Source organism: Pan troglodytes, chromosome 12, assembly GCF_028858775.2.
Source record: "Pan troglodytes isolate AG18354 chromosome 12, NHGRI_mPanTro3-v2.0_pri, whole genome shotgun sequence".
NCBI lineage: Eukaryota > Metazoa > Chordata > Mammalia > Primates > Hominidae > Pan > Pan troglodytes.
This window is the reverse complement of record NC_072410.2, coordinates 84,967,216-84,980,570: the sequence shown is the minus strand read 5'-3', so window position 1 is coordinate 84,980,570 and position 13,355 is coordinate 84,967,216. Positions and strand designations below refer to the sequence as shown.

The 13,355-nt window shown below is 41.3% G+C and overlaps 1 pseudogene; it reads left to right on the top strand.

The window, feature by feature from the left end:
• Window positions 1-5,683: 5,683 nt before the first annotated feature.
• LOC100613372 (serine-threonine kinase receptor-associated protein-like) lies at window positions 5,684-6,963 on the top strand (annotated as a pseudogene).
• Window positions 6,964-13,355: the final 6,392 nt, after the last annotated feature.

Genomic DNA, 13,355 nt, shown 5'->3' with positions numbered 1-13,355 from the left:
AAATGTATATATATATATATTAGACTTCGGGGATACAAGTGCCATTTTGTTATGTGGATATGTTGCATGGTGGTGAAGTCTGGACTTCTGGAGTAACCAACATCTGAATAGTGTATATTGTATCCATTAAGTAATTTTTCATCCTTCACCTCCGTCTCACACTCCCACCCTTCCAAATCTCCAGTATCTGTTTTTCTACTCTCTATGTCCATGTGTACACATTATTTGGATCCCACTTATAAATGAGAACATGTGGTATTTGTCTTTCTGTGTCTTAATTGTTTCACTTACGATAATGGCCTCCAGTTCCATCCATGTTGCTGCAAAAGACATGATTTCATTCTTTTTTATGGCTGAGTAGTATTCCATAGTGCATATATATACCCATATATATATATACACACACACACACACATATCTATATATCTCACATTTTCTACATCCAATCATCCATTGATGGACACTTAGGTTGATTCCATATCTTTGCTATTGTGAATAGTGCTGTGGTAAACATGCAAGTGCGGGTATTTTTTGGATATAATGATTTCTTTTCATATGGGTAGATACCCAGTACTGGGACTGCTAGATTGAATGGTTCTTTGAGAAATATCCATACTGTTTTCCATGGAAGTTGTACTAATTTACATTTTCACCAAACAGGGTAGCACAAGGGAGAGGGTAAGAAAGGAGTATTAAAATTTTCACCTGTTATCGGTGAAAGGAGAACCCCTGTCCTAAGGACTCAAATCTGGGTTCTTTCTCTGGAGAATATTTCAGAAGTCTTCTAGCAAATCTAGGTAATCTAGGTGGTATGTGTGTAAGTGCATGTGGGGCAAGGTGTGTGGATGTTTACTGTGAATATCCCAGGGAGTTAAGCCTGCAACTGAGGAATATTTCACTCTCGGAAAACAAGCACAAAGAGATCCTCACTTTATATTAAATTTGCTTTGTGGATTTCTCAACGTTAATAGAGCAATCTCTATTCACATGGGCAAAGAAAAACCTTGTTCTGGGTATAGTATAAATATTCTTATAAAGAGAATTTCCAGGAGCTCAGATTAATCCTTCATATCTGTCCCTGTAGATTTAAGCAAATAAGCCTTCATCCACATGCCAATATCTCACTGGAGCAGTTCTGAGCAGAGCTGACTTCTGGTTGCCCTCCTCTTTGGAAAACTCTAGGAATCCACAGAGGGGGGTCATTTTGACCCTCTGCAGTCCCCGGAAAGCTGCTGAGGGTGGCTTTTCTGTCTGAAGTGTGAAGGCAGGAGAATATCCCTATCAGAGTAAGAGCAGAGCTCTTACCACAAAATAGGCACAGTGTTAAACTCTCAACATTTGTCATCACATTGCATCTTCACAAGTGTTGAAGAAAATTCAGTTATTTTTCATATTTTGTAGATGAGAAAACAGACGCAAGAGGGCAGTGGCTTTCCCTAGCCTGTGTAGCTTAGGCATCTGCTGCTGAGCCCCTGTTCTTAAACACATAGTTCTCTGCCTTAGGAAGGGTTTCCATTGCCAACCTTGTTCTTTGCAATTCTTGTGCTTGGTAACTGACATCTCTAGAATGACCAATTCCATATAGCAAAAACTTTAGCAAGATGTGTGATGTAGCTTGCTCAGAACTGTCAAAGCCTTTCTTTCTTCATGCTGTTCCTGACATATATATTCCCAACACACATGTTCCTGTCAATATACTCCTGATACATATAATGTAGCAGAACTATTTTTCCTGCCTAACTGACCACCTGCTACCCAAAGGTTGTTTATACAGACATCTACTTCTACCTCTGCGACATGGTGGTAACAGCACAGACTTTCAAGGTGGTTCTGAGTGTGAATCCTGGCCACTGATGTATTACCTTGAGTTCAAGATGTAATAGGACCAAGGCCCAGCCAGCACTGAGGCACAGGACATGAGAGTGCAGTTCAGGTCTGTGAGGCTGCAGACAAAGCAGTGTATCCTAGTGCAGAGCTGGCTCACCCTGAGGTGTGACTGTGTGAAAACTAAAAGCCATGAGCCAATCATTGTAGGTCAGGCCATGGAGGGTGTTATGTCCACTAAGCTGAACCTATGGAGTGTCGTGGTGCCCTGAATACTGCTGTGAAAGCATCCTGCGCCACCAGCACCTGGGATCACTGCCAGAGAAGAGGCCTCTGCCGCCATGCTCTTTGGCAGCAGTTCCAGTATGGAGCTTTGCCTCCCATTCCCCCTACCTCCCACTGGCATCATCCCTCTATTGCCCATGCCTACTAGATGACTTACTCGAGAACCTCCTCTAGTCCCGCCTTCCTGTGCTGGGGCTGAGTGAAGGAATTAGAAGTGCTTTAATGAGAAGAGACCTGGATGCAACTCTGATTCTGAAGAATTCCAACACTGGGGCAAGATGGTGCGCTTGTACCTAAGGATGCTGGAGAAACAGGGAACTGGACTCTGCCTGCTTCTGTGCCTTGGGCTCAGCCTTCCCCAGGCACCGTCTACTCAGCCATCAGTACCCCTCTGTTGTGAGGAGTGTCTGAGATCGGCCTGCACTGGACATTTGCAAGCATCTGGATCCCTGGACTGCTAATAGAAAGAGGTTGGTCTTTTGAAGAAGGTTCAATTTGACTTCTGGACTCCTGGCTATTTTCAGAAAGTGTGTTTTCTGGAACTTCATTCTAGGGATTAAAGGAGACAAATTACCTCAGTTTTAAAACCTGCTTAATTAATGTGCTCTAAATCTGGAAATGATTCAAATGTTTGTCAGTTGGTGATTGGAAAAACAAACCGTGGGAAAACCATACAATGAAATACTTACCAATATAAAGGAATGAACTATTTTTATTATACGTAATAGCATGAATAAATCTCAAAATAATGCTGAGTGAAGAAGTCAGATGAAAAAGGGGCCATACTGCATGATTCCAATCATATAAAAATTTAGAAAATACAGCCCATAGTGACAGAAAGCATGTGAGTGGTTGTCTGAGGTTGAGGGTATGGGTCAGGGAGAGGTGAAAGGGAAGGATCAAAAAGGGTCATCAGAAAACCTTTGGGGTGATTGATATGTTCATTTTTGATTGTGGTGATGGTTTCATTGGTATATACATATGTAAAATCATCAAATTGTACGTGTTGAACATATGTAATCTATTGTACATCAATAACATGTCAATAAACCTGCAAAAAAGATAATATATACAACATACTTAGCAGTGTGCCTGGCATGCAGTCTGTGCTTGATAAATAGGAGTTATGTTGCCGTTTTCACACTCGGCTTCACTGTCACCTACTTTAGTGAGAACAGGAGCTAAAGACATGGAGACCCCGATCCTATGATGTGTCTCAAATGGACTCTGCCCAAAAGCTGAGGGAGGCTCTGTGTGCATCAGAACTAAAGCCAGTACGGAAAGAGATTCAGAAATTGGTTTAGGAACCCCTTCCAACCAAAGTGACACTTCCCAAAAAAACATGTTATAATATCAGTGTTATAGGAGGAAAAACCTTCTTGAAATATATTTCTGATAATGCCTGTAATTCTGAAAGCACATTTTGGCCTGCTTTCTTACCTTGTCTAGACTGAAGAATTGTTTCAGTTTAGTATCAATCAGCCCCTTGATTCTAAAATGCCATTGCCCGGGTATAGACAGCTCACCCCATGGCATGAGGACTCTTCCTCGTGGATTTCTGCAGCCCTGGGCTCTAGGTTTGGTTGAGTACTGCGATCAAGCTTCCCCCACAGTCTTAGTTCATCTCTGCTGTGCTCAACAAACATTCATTTCAAGGAATATCCACTCTCCTTCATAAATGTTGAAAATTTCATAATCTCCCCTGGCCATCCTGTCATTGCTCTTATGTGAATTAGGTGATTGCTTCTTTGGAGGGTTTGAGAGAGTCCAGGAAGACCACCTTGATATGACAAAATTCCCACTGCACCCCAAGTGATTCCTTTTCCAATTAAATATTAGCTTTAAAAAACACAAGCATGCCTTAGGTAAAGGAGGTAAATAGTGAGTAAATAGTTTATTTCTAGAGAGGAAAAAAGGAAGAATAATAATATTGGATCAAAGGATAAAACATCAACAAGGGGGAATTTTTCTGAAAGATAAGTCTCACCAACTTTACCATTTGGGGGCCAGTGCCTTCCACTCCCTTTCAAAGGCCTAGCATTGGTAGCCTTTGCATTTGTGTCAGCAAAACCCAGAGAGGGTGTTTCAGCATGCTCTGAGGATCAGGCACCCAACACTCTTTTTTTTTTTTTTTTTTTTTTTTTTTTTTTGAGACGGAGTCTGGCTCTGTCGCCCAGGCTGGAGTGCAGTGGCGCAATCTCGGCTCACTGCAAGCTCCGCCTCCCAGGTTCACGCCATTCTCCTGCCTCAGCCTCCCGAGTAGCTGGAACTACAGGCGCCCGCCACTATGCCCGGCTAATTTTTTGTATTTTTAGTGGAAATGGGGTTTCACCATGTTAGCCAGGATGGTCTCAATCTCCTGACCTAGTGATCCGCCCGCCTCGGCCTTCCAAAGTGCTGGGATTACAGGCGTGAGCCACCGCGCCCGGCCCAACACTCTTAAGAAAAATCTGTTGTCAAAGCCCTGTATAAAAAGCGAAATTTCAGCTGCTATTTTAATTAGGTGAAAGCCAATTTGAGACTTCAATAATTTGACACTTTCTGATTTTCTTGGCCCCTGACTTCAGTCTCTTGGTTACTGGACAAACTATGTTTGGTTGGTTGGTTTGGTTTTTTGTTGTTTTGTTACTTTTCTGAGCCTCTATCTATCTCCCCTCTAATCACACAAGAGCTGTAGTATTTAATGTAGTTTCATACAGAAGTATCATAAAACTGATCAGAGAAGGTGTAGTTATAAAAACTGAAACCTGAAACAGTGAGGAGTCCTGTGCCTGGGTTCATGGGGTCAGGCCAGAGAGATGGGAGTCCACTGGCTTCTCGGCCTCTGATGGCAATGTTGCTTTTTCTTCTAGGCCAGGCGCCTGACTCAGGAACTTCACCTACAACTGCATGTCACGCTTGGAATCAGTGCCTATTCAGACTCCAGGAGGTCTTAGATGAGGATGAGGGATTGACCTGTCTCCAGACGGGGCCATACCACATACACCTCTGTTCGCGGCTTCTGGTGATTCAGGAAGCCAGAGGTCAGGGAAGGGAGTGTATACAGGAGAAGTGGCCCCGAAGCCTGCGTTAGTCAGGTGATTGATGGCTGACCCTGGGCAAAAGGGTGAAGCCAGCAAAATGCAGCTTTTATTCTACAAACATTCATTGAGCAACTATTGTACACCAAGCGCTATAATAATCTGTGGGAAAATATTGGCAAACAGGAAACAAGAACTTACTGTTCAGTGGGAGATAGAGACTTAACTCAAATATCAGACTCTAAGCAATGGGTCTCCCTGCCATGAGGGCCCCCTTCTCCCTGTGATCAGACTTCTGAGCGCATTTTTGTTCTTTAAGGATAGAGTCCTGTTTCTCCCAAATCCTTTTTTCTCTGGCATCCCTGTTCCCGCAGTACTTTAAAATATTCAGTTTCTCCCTTTCCCTCCCTGGTCGACTGTTACTTGCTCATCTCAGACTCCCTGACCCCTCCGTCACCCCTTCCTAACCTCAGTGCCACCAGATTATCCTCCTTTTCCTGTTTTGCAGCCCAGCCCTAGTGTCAGGGCGGGGGCCTGGAGGAGCCCAAGGTGCTGCAGCAGAAGAGAGAAAAGAGAACGACAACACTCAGCTCGCCAGTCTGGTCGCTGGGTTCACTGACACCATGGCAATGAGACAGACGCTGCTCGCCTACTTTGGCCACAAGTGGCCCATGGTTGATTTGGCCTTCAGTGGCATCACGCCTTATGGGTATTTCTTAACCAGCGCTTACAAAGATGGTAAACCTATGCTACGCCAGGGAGATACAGGAGACCGGATTGGAACATTGTGGGGTCATAAAGGTGCTGTTTGGGGTGCAACACTGAATGCCACCAAAGCAGCAACAGCAGCTGCAGATTTCACAGCCAAAGTGTGGGATGCTGTCTTAGGAGATGAATTGATGACCTTGGCTCATAAATACATTGTCAAGACTGTGTATTTCATGCAGGATAGTAATTATTTGTTAACCAAGGGACAGGATAAACTGTGACACATGTATGACTTGAACAAACCCAAAGCAAGACCTAAGGAAATTAGTGGTCACACTTCTGGTATAAAAAAAGGCTCCTATGGTGCAGTGAGGATAAACAGATTCTTTCTGCTGATGACAAAACTTCTCGACTTTGGGATCATGCTACTATGACAGAAGTGAAATCTCTAAATTTTAATATGTCTGTTAGTAGTACAAAATACATTCCTGAGGGAGAGATTTTGGTTATAACTTGTGGACTATCTATTGCTTTTCATAGTGCAGTAAGTTTGGACCCAATTACATCCTTTGAAGCTCCTGCAACCATCAATTCTGCATCTCTTCATCCTGAGAAAGAATTTCTTGTTGCAGGTGGTGAAGATTTTAAACTTTATAAGTATTTTAACCATGGAGAAGAATTCGAATCCTACAAGGGATACTTTGGTCCTATTCACTGTGTGAGATTTAGTCGTGATGGAGAACTCTATGCCAGTGGTTCTGAAGATAGAACATTGAGACTAGGGCAAACTGTGGTAGGAAAAACATACGGCCTTTGGAAATGTGTGCTTCCTGAAGAAGAGAGTGGTGAGCTAGCAAAGCCAAAGATTGGCTTTCCAGAGACAACAGAAGAGGAGCTAGAAGAAATTGTTTCAGAGAACTCAGATTGCATCTATTCTTCAACTCCTGATGTTAAGGCCTGAGGGCCAATCATATGCCGCAGTTAGTATCCAACTTATGGACTAAAACGAGCAAGCAGAGAAAAGCATCAGCCTTCCAGAGTTACTCTCTGCTTAAGGCAGAAAAAGCAGTAAATAATGGGGAAAATGAATTAGCTCCAGTGCTGGAACAACTAACTTGGTGTTACCTGTAAGTGAAAACTCAAGAGTATCAGATGAAGAGAGGTAGAGTTATCCTCTTGTAGTACAGTGGCCTGTTATCTTTTTAATGAATATATACAAGCCAACATCCAATTTCTCTTATTACAGTTAGGGTTCTTGTAGCTGTTTATGTTATTATGGAGAAGAAAAATATATTGGCTTATTTTTCTGACTTTTTTCCTTAAAGCAGAATGCCTTTGTTTGTTTGCTTTAGTTGTAAAAAAGAGGGAATACATGATAAAGTAACTGGTTTGATTTCTCTTTCATTGTACACTGCTTCTGAACATTTAATTTTTTTTAGTTGTCTAAATGAAATGCCTCTAAAACAAAAAAAAAAATCTCCATTTACTGGGGGAAAGAAATCTATCGATTGATCACTCACAAATCCCATGTTACTTTTTTTCAAAGACATTTGCTTTTTAACAAGGTCACCAAGAGAACAGCACCTTATCCCAAAGAGTCATACCTCTCTGGCAGCAGAATTTCTGTCACAGGGAGAAAATGGTAAAAATATACACATTTTAAAAATAGTGACAGTATTTTAATATCCCTTTCTATGGATGTAATCTCACTTAATTTCATAACAATCACCTGAATTAGCTAATGATATCACATAGATAAGGATATAAAACTCAGAAAATTCTGGTGTTTTACACAATATCACACAGCCAAAAATAACAAAGTGAGACACGGACCAGATTCTCTGACTCCCAAGCAGGGGTCTTTCCACTGTACCACACACGCTTCCCTTGGCCACCCCTTCGTTCACGTCTTTGGGCCATCAGCTGGCTTGAATTAGGGTGGACGTGGACTCCAATGGAATAGCAATTTTTTTATGGGACTTTCCTTAATTCAAACAGGTACCTTGGGAATTACTTTTAGTTTTCCTAGGTCATCTGCCAAAAGTATTTCTCCTTCTATTTCCCTCTGAACCTGGCTAACTTAAGCTCCCATATAAAATTTTGAGGTGTCAGAGAGGAAGGGCATGGAGGCTTATGGAAACAGGCTGATGCCCCCAGAGTCCTTGGGCATTGTTTATGGATTGGCCTGTCCTCTCACCTTCCAGCAACAGAAGAATCAGCCTCTGTTGTTAAGAACCTCTCCGTCACCCCTCTGGTGGCCTTGGCCCAGCCCTGGCCATAAAGAGGGATTTCATATCATTAGCGACTTCCCCTTCACAGCTCATTAGCATGAAATGTCTTGGCAGCTGAAATGACAAAAGGGACTCCCTCCTCACCAGTGATTTCATGGGGAGAGACAGAAAATATTGCATCCTAAAAGCAGCCATCAAGCAGCTGTATCTGCTGCGGCCATTGGGCAGCTGTATCTGCTGCTTTTGTTTGTGGCTGTGACTCAATAGCAAGTTGAGTTGCTGGAAAATGCTTGTAGTACTCATCATCTGGCAACCAGATGGCAAGTTGGATTTAACTCTACATGGTAGATCTAGTGGATAAACTAGTTGAGTCTGGAAACCTAACTTTGTTCACATCACCTGAAGGCTCTGCTACCAAGGCTAAGCTGGACATGTGGGGTAAGCTGAGGCACTCCAGATGGTCCCAAGGAAGTGTGATGTGTGTGCACATGTATAGACACACATATAAATATATACACACACATACACACACACACATATACTCACACATATATACATGTACACGCACAGTCATCCCTGGCATACGAGGGGTATTTGTTCCAGACACCAGTGTATACCAAAATCCCCACATGCTCAAGTCCCACAGTAGGCCCTACAGAACTGTGTATATGAAAAGTCGGCCCTCCCTATACGCAGGTTTTGCATCCCTCAATCTGCATTTGCTTGAAAAAATCCACCTATAAGTGGACCTGCCCAGCTCAAATCTGTGCATGTAGTTCAACATTTAACTGTATACTTATATACATATAAGTGTTAGCCCCCTGAGCAAGTTGCAGTTGAGGTCAGACCATGAAGTTCAAATGTCTTTTCTAGAACAACTGAATATGGCTTCACAAGTTAGAGCCAGAAAAATAGAAGTTGAGAACAATAGTCCCCAAGGCTATTTGAAATGTGCACTTCTTTGAAGAACAAAAAGAATGAGTGACACTGTTAACCAAGTCTCGCTATTGATACTGAAGATGACACTCACAGCTCATGCTGTATGTTTGAAAATGCCAGCATTGGCCCACACTAAACTTGCAGATTTTCCTTCTGCCTTGGCCCTCTTGGTATAACTATCACAAATATGCAGAGTTCACTCCAGCCTCACCTCTGCTTACTTACCAAGTAGAAATTGAAGGATAGAGGTGAAGGTGGTTTGATATGGAATTTATTTCTGCCATTTGCCCAGGACAGTGCATCAAATACTCCCTAGGATGGATCACAACGAGCCATGGTTCCGGTATTTCACAACCTTGTGTAATTTTCTTTCCTTGGTTATGTGCTGAAGTTGACTTGCTTCTAACAAATATGAAAAAATGATGAGATGTCACTTCAAGATTAGATCACAGAAAGATTGTGACTTCTGTCTTCAGTGCACATTTGGGTGCATATGGTTGCACATTTTCTTGCTCAATCTCTCTTGTTCTGTCTCTTACTCTCACTTTCTCACTCCTGCTTTCTTTGTTCTCTCTTTCTGTGGGAAGTCAGCTACCATGTTGTCATTCAGCCCAGCGTAGAAGGACCTGCCAATAATTGTGTAAGTGAAATTGAAAACAGATTCCCTCCCCTTTTTCTCTCTCTCTCTGGCCTTCAGATGAGACCACAGCCCTGGCCAATAGTTTGCCTGCAACCTCAACAGAGACCTTGACCCAGGAGCACCCAATTAAACTGTGCCTAGCATTTTGATCCATAGAAATCATGAGATAATAAATGCTTGTTGCCTGATGCCACCAAGTTTGAGAATCCTTTGTTAAGCAACAGTAAATAACTAGTGCAGGCGTCAGTGGAAGATAAAGTGATTTCCCCAGTAACCATTGAAAGAATGAGTCAAGTAGTTACAGGACTCAGTGGCCAGTATACTCACGTTATAAATAAATCCAGGTTTTGAAGAGGCGTTTTTCTAACCTGAAGTAGTGGAATCACTACATGTAACTCCGTGCATGTGGGGACCTCATCAGATGCATCACTACCACTGGTTGGAATGGTTTAAAGATGGTCCTACCCAGGGTACTATTTAAAATACAGAGGACAGGGCTCCACCCTGACTTGCTAAAATAGAATTCTTGGGGTAGGACCTGGATCTGTATTTTGAGAAAATCACGCTAGTAGTGTTGCTGTTTAGTTCAATTTGGAAACTACTAGAAAAAGATAACCTCTCCAAGTCATCTTCTATATTGAATTTTATGATTCTTTCTGTGTTAAAGGGGGTTACAAATATAGTGCAGGTAACACATTTTGGAAACTGAGTCCTAGCCATGGGCTTAGCATACTTGGGTGTTGTAAACGTGGGTGCGGTTTCAGCAACTTGCAGAACTAGGGAAATTGAGCAATACCCCAAAATTTACTTGAATTCCTGAATCTAATCAAAGTAGTAATGGATTTTAGCATAATTCCATGAATGGTTTGTTTTCTAATAAAACAAACAACAATGTATTACTCAAACTGAGTATTTTCTGAGACATCGTGATATGGGGAAGGAGACATTGGGATTAGTGTCAGAAGAACTGTGTTTAGGTGCTGGCTCCTCTGCTTGGCAGATATTTGACCTCGAACAAGTTAACTAAGTTCTACTTCTTCCAGTCTAGTTTGAATGGATTTGCACATATGTTTTGATATAACCATGATCATACTATTATGTAAGTTTTTAATCCTGCCTTTTTCATTTAACAGTACATTTTGAATGTTTTCTCGTGTCATTAAAAGTTTTCAAAAATATAATTTTAGGGGCTCCATAATATTCCATTATGTAGGTGTATCATAAGTGGTTAAATATTTGTTATATCCAAGTTCTTATCATTATAAAAAACATTGCGAGAAAGATCTTTGCATGCAAAATTTGTCTACATTTCTTATTACTTCCTTAGAAGGAAATCTCAGAAATAAAATTACAGCATCTAAATGTATGAATAATTTTCCTGAGACACATTGCAAATTGCTCTTCAGAGAGGCTTAACCAACATGTACTTTTATCAGCAGAAAGAGAATTTTCATTTCAATGTCAGCATAACCTTGCCAGCATAAAGCATTATTTTTTAAACGTTGTTAATTTTATGGTTTATATATCCTTGCTAGTTTGATGGTCAAAATATGTCTTCTTGTTTTAATGTGTACTTTTTATCATGCTACTCAGATCAAGTACTTTTCCTACATTTAGTAATGAGACTCCTCATTGGTAAAATGAGAATAACAATCCCTACTCATAGGGATATTGGAAAAATTTATGAAATGGTGATTTTGAATACTTCTTATGAATGCAATTATATGTTATCTTCAAAGATATAACTCTTATGATCTCAATTTAGTTGATAGCTATTTATATAAAGACAAATCACTCTCTCATGGGACTGTGGAGTTGAGGGCAAATCCCCTCCAGCTCCTTCATCCCATGCATTTCCATGTCATGTAATTAGAGTTCAGTAGCATTAAGAGTTGTAACGAAGGGAACTCAAATAAGTGACAAATGGACCCAGCAGTCTGCATGGCTATCTCCACGTTGTTACTCTCAGTAATGGTAGGTGTTGGGGGTGGGATGACTTGGTCAATTTTATGTTACTTTGGGGCTCCAGTTACTTAACAGCAACTTTCCATAGCCACTTCCTTCCTCTTTACCAGCCAGGTCCCTGAGTCATTGCTCAACCATAGGTCCCAGCAGCAGTTAGCTCTCTTGAAGCAAGAACCAAGATATTGCCCCTTTCTGCATACCCTAGGAACTTGTCTGCCTCATGTAGAAACTGCTTGATTTCAATGGAATGAGAGCGTGCACCAAGAGAAAGCTAGAATTCCCAGAATTTCTCTCTCTTTCTTTTTTCTTTCTTTCTCTTCCTTTCTTTCTTTTTCTTTTCTCTTTCTTTCTTTTTTCTTCTTTCTTTTCTTTCTTTCTTTCTTTTTTTCTTCTTTCTTTTCTTTCTTTCTTTCTTTCTTTTTTTTCTTCTTTCTTTTCTTTCTTTTTTTTTTTTTTGAGACAGAGTCTTGCTCTGTCACCCAGGCTGGAGTGCAGTGGTATGATCTTGGCTCACTGCAACCTCTACCTCCCAGGCTCAAGCTATTCTTGTGCCTCAGCCTCCCGAGTAGCTGGAACTAGAGGCACATGCCACCATGCCCGGCTAATTTTTGTATTTTGGGGGAAAGACACGGTTTCTCCATGTTACCCAGGCTGGTCTCAAACTCCTGGGCTCAAGAGATCTGCCTGCCTCGGCCTCCCAAAATGCTGAGATTACAGCCATAAGCCTCCATGGCTGGCCCAAAATTTCCATATTAACTGAATGACTTACATATCATTGCTCATTTATCTTGATTCTCTCACTTATTTGAAAAGAAAAATTAAGAAATAAAAACAAAATTATGATAAAGGCCTGAAAACACAGGGAGAATTTTTCAACAAATTCAATGTAAAGCATTCAAGATGTTAAATAATATGTGGTTTTCAAAGGAAAAATATGGTGGATTTAAATATAATCAATGTTCAGTCTGACTATAACTTTGCTATTACAGACCCGGAATTAAGCCTTCCTTTTTTCCAGGAACTCTGTCCTCTGTGCCTGGAGGCTGTGACGAAGTGGAAGTTGCAAGGGGAGACTGTGTTCTTTCTTATTTATAATTAAAAAATAAAAACGGGGATTTGGGAACCACTTGTACTAGTGCCTATAAACCCACAGTAAGGAATTTTGCCCTAGTAGCTTTACACAGACTATCCTTTTTTCTCCAAATTTATGGAGCAACTTTAAAGGCATTTTGTGTATATAATTATGCAGTCTGTGTTTTAATTCATTGGGAGTTCTGGCTGAGTATGGACTGCAAAGTTAGACATTTTGGGTTCAATTTTCTTTGGTATATCTGTCCCAGATATTACTTTATTTTATTTATACAACCTCATGATGTCTCTATAAACTTGCTTTTTTATCATCATCATTCTGAAATCTCATGCAATAAATAGTGGTTGCAGAGGGGGAAAAGAAAATAGCTTCTTAGCCTTTTTCAATAAGAGAGATGTCATTTTGTCCAGAAGGGCAGCTCATCCATTACTGCCTCCTTTCTGATGACCAGGATTATACAATGAGGCAACTGCAGCCCCCTAGAAGTGACAGTGTCTACAATGCCCAGGAAGCATTTGCCAGGGAAGCCTGCATCCATCATCCCACCTACAACTTGGGTTGATAAAATTGGAGAAGCTCTGGTCAGGTGGCCCTGGGTTTACCGCAGTACAATGTTCCCCCAGCTCATGGCTGGTTTGGAATGACCATGACCA